This window comes from Gracilinanus agilis, chromosome 3 (assembly GCF_016433145.1).
Source record: "Gracilinanus agilis isolate LMUSP501 chromosome 3, AgileGrace, whole genome shotgun sequence".
Lineage (NCBI taxonomy): Eukaryota > Metazoa > Chordata > Mammalia > Didelphimorphia > Didelphidae > Gracilinanus > Gracilinanus agilis.
In genome coordinates, this window is record NC_058132.1 from 668,601,201 (window position 1) to 668,613,783 (window position 12,583).

Below are 12,583 nucleotides of genomic sequence, written 5' to 3' on the forward strand. Positions count from 1 at the left end.
GAATGTGCCTAGATATTCCTTTCTTTCTTTCAACCTCAGAAATCACAATGGAAAAAGACACACTATTTGTGGTGGCAAAAAATTGGAAAATGAGGGGATGCCCTTCGATTAGGGAATGGCTGAACAAATTGTGGTATCTGCTAGTGATGGAATACTATTGTGCTCAAAGAAATAATAAACTGGAGGAATTCCATGTGAACTGGAAAAACCTCCATGCCTAGCGAAAGGAGCAGAACCAGAAGACAAACTATACACAGAGACAGATACACTGTGGCACAATTGAATATAATAGACTTCTCTAATAGCAGCAATGTAACAATCCAGGACAATTCTGAGGGACTTATGAGAAAGAAAACTATCTACATCCAGAAAAAGAACTGTGGGAGCAGAAACACAAAAGAAAGACATTTCTTTGATCATATGGTTCAATGGGGATATGACTGGGGATGTAGACTCTAAACGATCACTCTATTGCAAACATTAATAATATTGAAATGGGTCTTGATCAATGATACATGTAAACCCCAGTGGAATTACTCGTTGGCTACAAGAGGAGAGGGAAAGAACATGAATCATGTAACCATGGAAAAATATTCTTAATTAATTAATTAATTAACTTTGGAAAAAAAAGAAAGAAAAAGACAGTCAGTCCCAAATGGCAGCAATTCCCAAGAAGCTTGATTACCAGCAACAAAGAAGCATATGAATCTTGCCTGAGGAGAGTATCTGACCCTCATAGAGCAGTAGAAAGCTCTTTTTACCTTGGATTTCATGAAGATCACACAAAGGGAAATAAGCATTCCCAGGACAGAAGCTCAGATCCCTTTCCATATATGTTCTCGATGCTTTTGCCTCATGCTCCCAAGGATCTTACGTGTGTATTTGTGAGAGAATGTGCCCCCCAGATTTTAGGAGAAATATTTCACATCAACTCTTCTTACCATAACTGCTTAATATACAGTTTTTTATATGTTATTTATTTGACTAACATTATTAATTGGAAGCATATTGTGGGGACTTGAATAATAGTTCTAGAAATCCCTTGAAAGTTACTCCAAAGACCTGAGATCAGCAGTAGTCAGCTGTTCTCTGGAGACCTAGACTGCCAAATTCAGTAGGAATTGGGAAAGTAGCCCCAAAATGGAGAGTTACCCAGAAAACACAAGCAAAAGATACAGATATATATGAAATGAAATCTTAAAAATTATAAAAGTAAATTAAATGGTAAATTAAAAGATTTTGTAGATTGTGATATATATTAGCAAAAGCAAAAATTTAAAAAAAAACTTAAAATTATGTACAAAAATATTTGTATTAAAATTAAGAGAATAATGAAGAAACATTTTAAACAACCCAATTTCAGAAACATTGAATGTGCCATAAAAGGGAGATAAAAAAAGCTCTGGCTCAAATGGAATTACAAGATAATTTTATTAAATATTTAAGGAACCATTACTTTGTATACTACATTAACTATTCTCAATAATTGAGAAATAAAGGGGGGCATAGAATATCTAAATAAATCTATTTTAGATAACGAAATTGTACAGGCCATAAATGAACTTTTCCTTTCAAAGAAAACATAAGGAGCAGATTGATTTACAAGTGAATTCTACCAAACACTTAAAGATCAACTAATTCCAATATTAAATAAATTATTTGAAATAATAGATAAAGAAGTCTTATCAAACTCCTTTTATAAAATAAAGATGGAGCTAATAACCAAACTAGGATGAACAAAATAAGAAAAAAATTATAAACCAATTTTATTTATGAGTATAGATTCAAAAATAATAAATAAAATATTTGCTAGGACACTACAATAATATATCACAAAGATTATATATTGTAATCAATGTATTATACAATTTGACCAATCATGATTTATAACAAGGAATGCAGAGATAGTTTAATATAAGGAAAACTATCAACACAATTGATTATATTAATAACAAAAGTAACAAAATCATATAACTATAAATAGATGCAGAAAAGTCTTTGACAAAATACAATACATTCCTCTTTTTAAAAAAACACTGAAAAACATAGGTATATGTAGATTTTTTGTTAAAATTAGATGAAGAATCTCCCTAATACCACTGGTATTTATAATGGTGAGAAGCTAGAAGCCTTCCCAATAAGATCAGGAGTAAAAAAAAAAAAAAGATGCCCATTATCATGTATACTATTTAATTTAGTATTAGAAATGCTAGCAATAACAATGAGAAGAAAAAGAAATTGAAGGAATCAGAATGGGCAAAGAGGTAATAAAAAACATCTCTTTTGCAGATGACATGATGGTATACATAGAAAATCCTAAAGATTCAGCTAAAAAATTAGTTGCAACTGAATAAATTTAGCAAAGTAAGAGATATAAAAAAACCACATCAGTCATCAGTATTTTTATATATTACTAACAAAAGCCTGCAAGAAAAGATAGAAAGAGATACCCCATCTAAAATAACTATAGACAGAATAAAATACCTAGAAATAGATCTGCCAAAACAAATCCAGGAACTACATGAACATAATTTAAAAACACTTTTTATACCAAGTCAAATTTAATAACTGGAGAAATACTCATTGTTCACTGGTGAGCAGAGTCAATTAAATAAAATGACAATCCTACCTAATTTACTTATTCAATGCCATCCCAATTAAAATAACCAGAAAAATTGTTTTATTGGGCTAGAAAAAATAATATAATTAATTTATAAGAACAAAAAATCAAGAATTACACAGGAATTGGTGGGAGAAAATGTAAAGGAAGGTGGTCTAACAGTACCAGATTTTAAACTGTATTATAAAGTAGTAATTATCAAAACTATCTGGTCTTGACTAAGAAATAGAAAGGTAAATCAGTGAAACACAACAGACATACCACAAACAGTAATATAGTAACCTTGTATTTGATGAAAGAACAGATCCAAGTTTGGGAGATGTTACTAATTGATAACTCACTAATTGATAAAAATTGCTGGGACAACTGGAAAGTAGATTGACAGAAACTAGATATAGACCAATATCTTTTAGTATTCATTAAGATAAGATATATCATAGGATATATGACCTAGACATGAAAAAAAGTCATAAGCAAATTAGAACAGGAAACATCACCTATTAGATTTATGGATGAGTGAGAAATTGATAAGCAAATAAGAGCTAGAGAGCACTATGAATTGCAAAATGGATAATTATGATTACATTAAAATTTTTAAAACGGTTTTCTATAAATAAAACAAATGTAGCCAAAATTATAAGGAAATCAAAAATTGGGAGGAAATGTTTTCAAGTTTCTTAGTTAGAGGTTTAATATCTAAAATGTATAGAGAAATTTTTCCCAAATGATAAGAATAAAAACCCAATCACCCCCAATTGATAAATGGTCAAAAGATATGAGTGTTTGGGGATGAAAAACAGTTCCTGGATTTAAAAAAATCAAAGACATATATAAGGCATATGAAAATGCTCTGACACTGATTAGAGAATTAAAAATCAAAATTATTCTAAATATCATATCATAATCCTTACATTGGCTAAAATGACAAAAAGACAAAATAACAGGTTTTGAAGAGGATGTAGAAAAATGAGAACACTGATATATTGTTCGTGGAACTGTGAACTGATCTAACCATCTTGGAGAGCAATTTGAAATTATGCCCAGAGAGTATAAAACTGTGAATATCCTTAGATCCAGCAGTACTATTATTGCTGATTCCCAAGGAGATTAGGGGGAAAGCAAAAGAACCTATCTGTTCCAAAATATTTGTAGTAACTCTCTTTGTGGTGAAAAAAGAACTTGAAATTGAGAGCATGTCCATCAGTTGTGGAATGGCTAAAGAAAATGTGGTATGTTACTTTGATGCAATACTACTACACCATAAAAAAAAAATGAGCAAGTTAATAAAAAAAATTAGAAAGATTTACACAACATCATGAAAAGTAAAATTGGTAGAAACAAGAGAACATTATTTATAGCTACAAAATTAATATTTGAAGATGAATTGTGGATGTCTACCCACTTCCAAAAAAAGAACTGATACACAAAAGACATAATTTATATATGCTTATCTTTTTTTGTCAGGTAATGCCTTCTGTGACATGGGGGAAAAATGAGATATGTGTGACTAAATTGTATTTTTTAAGTAAATAGATAATTTTTTTATCAAAAAAGCACTATATCAATAATTTTATGAAACAAATATGGCCCTACTGCCTAAATCAGAGAAATTCCAATCAAAATACCTCTGAAGTTTTTCTCACATCCAGGAAAAAGGCAAACAGGACAAAAGATAAAGATTGTCAATATTGAAGACATTTTTTGAAGAACAAAGACAGGCATACTAATACATTGTTGGTGGAACTATGCATTGGTGCATCCATTCTGAAAAATTTATGGTTTAAGGAATATAGAAAAGTGACTAAAATTTCTATATTCCTTAAACCATAAATTTCATTGCTAGACATATTTTTCCAAAGATGTCCAAGTCACAAAGTCAAATACATCAAACTATTAGAGCAACACTTTTTAAAGCTGCAAAGATGGAAACAAAGTAGCTACCAATTGACTGAGGAATGAATAAATTGTGGAAAATGAAATAAATATAAGGAAATATTGTTATGTACTAAGAAAAAATTATTATGAAGAATTCAGAAAAAACAAGGTTGTTTGGAATTGGTTCAGATTTAATTATGAAGAATTAGTAAAGTACTAAAAAAGAATTAGTAAAAAGAATAAAAGTAAATAAAAAATTATATAACAGTGTACATGAACTAACTGATAAAAATGAAATTGAATGTCATACAATATAATGACCAAGCTTGGTCTTGAGATGATCTTTTTAAATGTTCTTCCCTCTTCTCATTGGAGTAGGAGGCTACTGTGGAATGGTGCACAGACTCTCAGATATGCTTACTTTCTAATTTAAAGTTGGAAGGACCCCTAGATGTCATCTAATTTGGTAGATAAAGACCCTAATATGCCCTTGAGAGAACTTGATGAGTTCTTGGGTTTATTCTTTTCTTTTTTTAAATCTTTCTTCCAAGGGATGGTTTATTGTGAAGGGGAAGGAGAAACTAAGCAAAGGGGAGGGCAGGGGTATGTTTGAAAATGAACATGAGAAAAAAAAAAGTATAGTTACATAGAAAAGTACTCTCCATAAAATGTAAAAGAGTCTATCCATGAAGTAAGTGACTCACTACAATCAGACCACAATCTACCTTACTCCTTCTCCATTCCAGGTAAATGGGATCATTCGCTCTCCTTAAAATCAATAATACTTTCATGGTTGTGTTTTCCTTGACCCTTCCATACCCCTGCCCTGAAGGTGAAAGCTCTTTCCTTCCAACTTCCTCCAACACACTCCTTGGGCATTGGGCCACTATTACCTTATGACACCTTTTATATTGTTTTATTGAACTGTCATTTACATCTTTTATTGGTGTTTAACTTTTCCATTGTATCTGACATGATTCTCCACCAAAATCACAAGGTCAAGAAGACAAGGACCTATCACACTTCTTAGTATCTCCCCACAGATCTCAGTGCAGAGAATGGACTTAAGAATTTGCATATTGAGAGATTAAAGATGATTGAATAACCAAAAATTAAGAGAAATATAATCAACCAATTTAAAGACTTTGAGGTAAAAGAATCCAGTTTTTATTTCTTTACTGGACCTGTGATTTCACTGATACATAGAAGTCTATCAAGATAGAATGGTATCTTCTCTGAAATATATACATGTAGGGAGCTCTTTGGGGCAAAGAGATATTAAGTGACTTTGTTCAGGGTCACACAGTTAGTTTGGACTGAAATTCAGGATTTTTGGACTCAGAGGACAAATCTTTATCCATTTTTGCAGGCTATCTTTCTCTTGGTGCATAGTAGATGCTGAGTAACTATTTATTGATTTGACCTTAATTGTCCCTGAAACTCTTCTCTTGGATGAGATCATAATTCCTCTCAACTGGGAGGGAACCTACCCTCCAAATGTCCTTGACAAGGATTCTAGTCCAGTGGTTCCCAAACTTTTTTGGCCTACCACCCCCTTTCCAGAAAAAATATTACTTAGCCCCCTGGAAATTAATTTTTTTTTAATTTTAATAGCAATTAATAGGAAAGATAAATGCACCCATGGCCATCACCACTACCCTGGATTGCTGCAGCACCCACCAGGGGGCGGTAGCACCCACTTTGGGAATCACTGGTCTAGTCCTTGCTCAAAGACCTCCATTGATAGGCAATTCAGGCAGCCCATTTCACTTTTTCTTAGCTCTTCTAGATACTCCTTCCATCCAGCAGAATAAGGCCAATTGCCATTCAAAACAGCAGCCCTTCAAATGCCTAGAAAAAGACTTCAAATTTTTTAAAGGTTATTTAATGGGCAAGGGATCAAATTCCCTTAGTTTGGCCTCTGACTGAGAGTAATAGGTGGAAGTTGCAAAGGGGAAGCTTTAGGATTATTCAAAGGAAAAATTATTATTATTTTTAAAACCCTTACCTTCTGTCTTGGAGTCAGTACTGTGTATTGGTTCCAAAGCAGAAGAGTGGTAAGGGTAGGCAATGGGGGTCAAGTGACTTGCCCAGGGTCACACAGTTGGCAAGTGTCTGAGGTCAGATTTGAACCTAGGACCTCCCGTCTCTAGGCCTGGCTTTCAATCCACTGAGCTACCCAGCTGCCCCCAGGAAAAATTATTAACAGAGATATCCCAATATGGAATGAATTGGCAAAGTAGGTATTAAGATGACCCCTTCCTGAAGATCTTCAGAAGCTGGATGACTAGTTATTGGATATGTTGTAGAATTAGTCAACTGGCATTTATGAAACACCTTCTGTATGTCAGACACTATGCTAAGAATTGCAGATTAAAAGAAAAGACAAAAAGATGAATGAATCCTTGTCCTTGCTCTCATGGAGATCACAGTCTAATGCAGAGATGTGAATTGGATTAAATGGTAGAATATTTGAAGAAAGCTATCCTATTGGGCTAACCAATCAATTCACAACCATTTCTCAAGTACTTCATAAGAGTCACTATGCTGTGTAATAGGTTAAGCAAATCTAGAGCAAAAATAGCCCCAGCCAACAAGGAGATGACACTGTCATGGATAAACCAACGTATAGGTATAGAGATATCAGGAAAGAGACAGAGAGAGAGACAGACAGACAGACAGACAGACAGACAGACAGACAGACAGACAGAGACAGACAGACAGACAGAGACCGACAGACAGACAGACAGACTGACAGACAGACAGACAGACAGACAGAGGCTGAGGAGACCAGACAAGGCTTCTGATAGAAAGGGACCCTCTAGCTGAGTCACTTTCTTCAACTAAACTTCTTACCCTGGGTAGGATGTCAGAGATCCCTTCAAACTCACGTTTTGGTGGTTGGGGACCCAAGATGTCTGTTCTGGTGGGTTTTCCCCATGACCAACATCTGAGTGAAGCAATATTTAATTTCTAAGCTTCTCAGGCTTGTAAATTTGATTGCCATTGTCATTTCCTGCAAGCTACCAATAAAAGCCAATCCCTTATGATGCCACTCTACAACAATTTAGATGGGATCTCATTCCTCTGATTTGAATAATTTTGCACCAGGTAGCTCCAGGTGCCATAAAGGCAGAGGAAGGACACCTGCTTTATCAAAGCCCAAATGTGAAGACCGCCTGTGTGTAAATGAATGACTAAGGTTCTGGCCTAGCCAAGAGACATTTAGAAGCCATTCCAAGCCAATGGGATTGTTAACTCCAACTTCAGATAAGCTAAATCAACAAATTCCCTCTCCAGTGAGAGCTGATCTTTCCAGGTCAAAGCTAAAGTCTTAGGAACTTTGTAAAGTGTTTCATTGTTTTGTTTATCAAGGTTAAATGCAAGTAATGTTATATTGGAATCTATAATAGTTTTTTTTAAGTGCACTAATGTTCAAAATGGCCTTTAATACTTGTACTTGACAAGTATTAGGGGTAGAGTAGGAAACTTAGTTGTTTTATCTTGCTCCTGAAATAAGATAGGATTTAAAGCTAAAGGAATACTTTTTTCTATATCTGTAAAAGAGGGAAGTAAAGTAACTCATCAGAATTCAAAAGGAAGATCCAACAGCCAAGAGTCAAACTCTGTCTTAAGTGTCACTGATCTTTCCATTGTAATGCATGTTGTAATCATCCAGGGCTGGCAAAGACCTCATAGCCTATCTTTTCCACAGCCCTCATTTTACATAGGAGAAAACTGAGGCCAGAAGAAGTTGAGTGATTTGCCTGACCAAGGTAAGAGGCAAGATCTGAATCCAGGACCTCTGATTCTAGCAATAGTCATCTTTCCATTTTGCCTCATATCCACCTCCTCTTTTGAATCAACGCTGAATCTCTTTCTAGGGTCACAAAGTCTAGCCCTCTTCATTTTTGTTCTACCATTACAGTTCTACATTTGTTTTTGTGAATAAGGAAACTTCCCTCTTTATGGCTTATAGGAACCTCTTGCAGAATTGAATGGTCTCCTTTTCTTGTCCACAGCTTCCTTGACCTCCGTATAGTCTTTGACACTCATAATCACTTCCAGATATTCTGTCCTCTTTTGCCAGCCACTACAATATACTCTAATTGCTCTCTTTCTTCTTCAAAGGTTCTGCTTGTCTCCTTTTCCTGCCCCCTTTATATGGGTGACTCCTAAAGTTCTATTACACCCTTTTGTCTTCTCTTTCTACATTCTCGCCTTGACAATATCCACTTCTATCATCATTCTCTGGTTGATGTCCAGATTTGTATCATCCACCCTGATCTTGTCTAGGAGTTCAAGCTTCACCTCTTCCTCCTTGAAGTCCATGCTTTTCATCTCTCCCACCCAATCAGAATCCCCGTAATTGTAGTCTACAGACCAACAGGTCACTCCTCTTCTTTCCTCAACTCCTACCTTCCTGCTAGTGAACTTCAACATATGTATTGACTATCTTTCAAACACTCTAATCATTTAGCTCCTCATTTCCTCACTCCTATACTCTTCCACCCCACCACAGTCACATACAAAGATGGTCATAATTTTTATCTTTGCACCATTCACAAATTTACCACTTCCTTGTTCAAGAATTCTGGAATTCCCTTTTCCATTCATAATTGACTTTTTGCATCTCCCTGTGCCTTTCTTTACCCAACCTTACTCTCTGTCCATACCACAAACTCGGTCCCTTGATCTCTCAGTATTAACCCAGACTATATTTCCTACACTACGTACTCTCTCCTCTTTCCCTTATCCTGAATCCTTCATGAACTAATTTAACTTTGCATTGTCCTCTCTTCTCTTTAGTACACAATCCCTTATCATTTTACCATCTATGCCCTGCCAAACCCCAGTCTAGGATCACTCCCATCTTGTGTCAACATATATTGTTGAATAAATGTGTAGAAAAATCACAAAACCATTCTGATTGGGTCCTCTACAAATTTATTCCACATAATCTCAACTGGGTCCTCCCTGCAATACTACCATACCTCCCTCATCACTGTCACTCATACACCTTCTGCCACCTCCTTTGCACTTGTCTTACATGATGAAGTGTCCGTCCTTACAAGGCTAACCCCTCTACTTATCCAAGAGATCTCCTTCAAAAGATTGCTCCCGGGGGCAGCTGGGTAGCTCAGTGGATTGAGAGCCAGGCCTAGAGACGGGAGGTCCTAGGTTCAAATCCGGCCTCAGCCACTTCCCAACTGTGTGACCCTGGGCAAGTCACTTGACCCCCATTGCCTACCCTTACCACTCTTCCACCTATAAGTCAATTCACAGAAGTTAAGGGTTTAAAATAAAAAAAAAAAAGATTGCTCCCTCTGTCAATCTCAATCTTTAACTTATTTTCTATTTCTCTCTATGCCTATGTCTCCCTGGTCTTTAAAAAACCATCACTTGATCCTTCCAACCCCATTATTTATCTTCCTATATCTCTTCTGCCCTTTGTAACCAAACTCCTTGAAAAGGCTGTCTACATTGATGCCTCCACATTCTTTCTTCTCTCTTTATTGCTTACAAAATGACTTCTAACCTCATTATTCCACTGAAACGACTCTCTCCAAATTTACAATTTGATTTCTTAATAAACAAACGCATGCCTTTTTCTTAATTCTCATTCTCCTTCACTTCTCTGCAGTCTTTGACACTGGTGATCAGTCTCTCCTCCTTGATTCTTTCCTCTTTCTAGGTTTTCTGGACATATGTCTCTCCTGGTTTCTCTTTTATCTGTCTGATTGTTTTTTCTCTATCTCCCTTGCTGAATCCTCCTGTCGATCTAACCCTAGGTGTCCCTCAGACTTCTGCCCTAGACCTTCTTATCTTTTTATTAGTTCACTTGGTGATCTCATCAGTTCCCATGGATTTACTTATTTTTACTGTTGAGACTCAGATTTACTTCACCTACCCTTATTTCTCTGCTGACCTCCAATCTTGCATTTGCAACTGCCTTTCGAATATCTCGAAATGGATGTACAAAAGGTATCTCAAGCTCAGTATTTCCAAAACACCATCCTCCAAGTCCCCTAGGGTTCATAACCTAGAAGACATCCTGAGCCACATCTCTTAAATCGGTCCCCCTTCTCTCCTATAATACTGCCCCCAACCTGGTGCAAGCCCTCATCACCTCACACTTGGAATTTTGCATTAGCTGCTCGTGGATCTGCCTGCCTCAAGTCTCTCCCTACTCCAGATTATCCTCCCCTCAGCCACTACAGTGATTCTCCTAAAGCAGAGGTCTGATCATGTCACCCCCTACTCAATAAACTCCAGTGACTCCCTATTGCTTCCAGGATCAAATATAAAATGCTCTGTTTGGCATGTAAAGCCTTTCATAACCTTTCCCCCCACTACCTTCCCAATCTTCTTACATCTTACTTCCCAACACCTATTCATTGATCCAATAACTCTAAGTCCAATGAATAAGACACATCATCTCTGAGTTCTGAACATTTTCTCTGGCTTGTCCCCCATACCTGGAATGTTCCCCTTCTTATTTCTGCTGACTAACCTATCTGTTTTCCTTTAAGTTCCATTTAAAAACCCATCTTGTACAGAAACTCCTCCCAATTCCTCTTTCTTCTGGTACCTTCTCTCTCTTAATAATTTATTATATATGTATGTATGTGAATACATGTATGTATATATATACCTATATATGTATGTGTGTCTCTTGTTTGTACATACTTGTTTTTATGTTTTCTCCATCATTAGGCTGTGAGCTCTTTGAGGGTAGGGACCATATTTTGCCTTTTTAAAATCCCCAGTAGTTAGCATAATATCTGGCATATAGACTTAATAAATGTCTACTAGCATTCCCAACTGCCAGCTGAAGATCTCCATGTCAGTCAGTCAGCCAACTAGAATTTATTAAATACCTATTGGCCCAACACTATGATAAGCCTTGAAGTTACAAAGAAAGAGAAGAAAAAACAAAAATCTTTGCTCTCAAGGAACTCACAGTCTAGGGAGGGAAACAACATGAAACTACAGTATATTGAAACAAGATATACAGAGCATAAGCTGGGTCTGGTCTTAGAAGGAAAGCAGTCTTTCAAGATTTAAAATTAAATATTTCTAAGGCTGAAAAATTGGTCTTCCTTTCCAAGAAAACATGCCTAACTGTAAACTCTTCTGAAGGCACACCTCCCTCTCCCTTCTTACATATTGAAAGTTTATTCCAAGATTCAGGTTCTGTGAGATTATCCCCTCTCCAGGTAATTATCTCCATTTCCCATAGAACTACCACAGTCCAGTCCTTTATTGCCCCTATGATCACAATCTCTCAACTAGACCTTCTGACTCTAATCTCTCCCTTCTAAATAACAAGTCTAATTCATTTGCCAGATGACATCCTTTCAAATACATGAAGACAGACATCATGTCCTCCCACACATATTCATCCTGTCACCTGGCCTCACTTGCATCTTCTGTGCACCTTTTTTAAAAAATCTGTTGATTGGTGGGTTTCCTATACATCCATATCAGTCTCTTCAAACAAAACTCATTTTTCCTCCTCATTGGAATCATTCCTTTTATGTTTTCCCAATTTCTTCTTGCTCATCCCCCATTGCTGGACTGACTTTCTCTATAGTGTTTTTATTCTATGACAGGGAGTGACTTTGTATCATAGACCCTTTTGACAGTCTAATGAAGCCTGGAAACTCCTTGAAGAAAATGCTAAAATTTCAGTTTGAAGAGAAAATAAATTTTTCATTTTTCTTCATCCAAATCCATGGACTTCATGAAATCCAAAATGAATCCCAGACCAAAAACCCTGGCCTATAGGATCCTATCTTTCTTTTCTTTAAGCCATTTGATACCTGTTTTCCCAAAAATCCAGGACATGTATCAGACCATGGCTAAATTTCCTCTTCTCTATAATAATCTTTTAAAGGGGTTGATATTTTCAATCTAGGTATGAGTTTTTTTCCTATTACTGGGAATCAGATACAGAATAGAATGTTTACGTTGGTTATTATTAGTATCACCACTAAGCAAGTCTCTCTATTTAAAACACTACTTGAACTGCAAGTCACTCTTGATTTCTGTTAGTAAAGGTCTGCAAATATTGTGTGTATGTGT